Genomic DNA, 1,960 nt, shown 5'->3' with positions numbered 1-1,960 from the left:
ACTTTTTGTCCGGGCAAAAACGACCAAAGTCGACTCATATAAATGTCGTGTTGAGTTATGTTGTTACTGTTGACCAGCAAAACGGACAGTCTTTGCTGGACGGTGAATCGGCGTGCAAGAGACAACATTTATAGCACATTCAGACGACCGAATCTTGAGAAGGGACACATTATTTGAAGACACAGCCTCGAACTTTAGGCTTTTAGCAATTTTGTGGGATCTTTGATAAGTGTCTTCTGAATTCATCATCCAATTACCCAGAACTTTCAGTGAGCAAATAATTACTAGCAAAGCGTTTACGCAAATCAAATAAGCGATAAGTTATTTATCCTACGTTGACGTCCCCAAGACGCTCTTACTTCTAGACAATGTCCTTCTCACAACCGACTCGAAAAAGCCACAAGAAACGTGTCTCTATGTAATGTGCTCATCTAGCGGTAGACAGTATTTACAGTGTATTCAGCAAGCCGCAAGCATCCAACACTTTCAAACCCTCCTAAGAGATCGGTCTTGACTTAAAAACGAAAATCTTTTCGCAAAGATGTACCTGAGATTGGATACTTGTCTGCGATTGCTGTAGCACAAGAAAGCGTTCAATTTAGTAATTGCTAAGATCTTTAAGCCCAACATGTGATCTAGAAAATACTGGAAGTCGATGAAGCGAGTACGGAGCTTGGAAGTGACGTGGCTGATGGAAACGATCTCATCAGATCCAACCACGGGTGTCAACCAAACAATTTGCTTCGAGACTGAGACCAAATAAAGTGGAGGCAATTTATGCTCAAGCTTGTATTCGCGCTCATGACAAGATGCATAACTTGTCAATGTCAACGACTGTTCAACTGGTATCCGAGTAAATTGCGTTGAGAGCAAATCTATACCACTTAGCGATCGTGCTTATGCTCACTGTTGGCGGGAACGTCTTTATGCGGCCACACTCTACTTAGCACATACCAAAGCACAGCGAGGAGGCGGTTAGACCGTCTTCTCTTGCATGCAGTGAGGTAGTTGTGGTGGGCGCCTTAGCGACATCACCCAACGCACTAAGAACTCTAGTAAAGTGTCGTCACGGGAGCGGTGATCCGACACCTCGTGCGCACTTACTAAGTAGGAAGTAGTTCTCAGACTGATGACTATTTAAATCGCATTAAATATATATACATAATTGCTTACCAATCCAAAATATCATCGCTGCAGATAACACTTACATGTATTGCGAGCGTATCTTTCTAGATACATCGCGTAACGGATAACGCTAGCCCTCATCACGGATGACGCTAGGCGTCATCCCTCCTAATGTTAATACACCCATGTGCATCACATACACAAGGTTTTGTCACAAATGTGCACCACACCCGAGTGCTGTGTCTAATTACTATATTTAAGTAATTGACCATCCTCTTAAGTACACCAAGTGTACTTAACGGGGACTATGTACATTATGGCAACTTTAGCCCGTTACATTTACTGTATTGCAATGTCTGTCAGCAATTTTAGGTTTTGAATGATATCTGAATACGTCGGTAGGAAAGCTGCACGTGTATGTGGCAGCATTGACCAATTCGATTACAGGTGACTCAAGCGCAAGAACAAAAAAAAATAGATCCTTGAAAGCATTCTGCTTTCGTCATGCTTCGAATAGGGTCAAAGCTATCTAGAATCGCACGGATTAAGCCCCACGAGCTTTTTTTGAAGCGTTTCTGGAGTGCAGCGTGGAGCGGTAGCACATGTTGCAAAATCGTCTTTGTCGGTATCACTCCATTTTAATGATATGCTGCCCACAACAGGTCGCCAGTAGAGCTGCGTTTTAATATTACTATTTTGTAGCCGACGTACACTTTAATAAAGGGCGGTTGAACATAAATGTCTAATCCGAAAGTTTCCATGCACTCTGTTCTAAAGAGGATAATAGAAACGCAAAGGTGTACGCATCTCGTAATCGCGAAGATAGAACACAAAT

Source organism: Bremia lactucae, linkage group LG12 (assembly GCF_004359215.1).
Source record: "Bremia lactucae strain SF5 linkage group LG12, whole genome shotgun sequence".
NCBI classification, from domain to species: Eukaryota; Oomycota; class Peronosporomycetes; order Peronosporales; family Peronosporaceae; genus Bremia; species Bremia lactucae.
The sequence above is the reverse complement of the archived record's forward strand: the minus strand, read 5'-3'. Positions refer to the sequence as shown.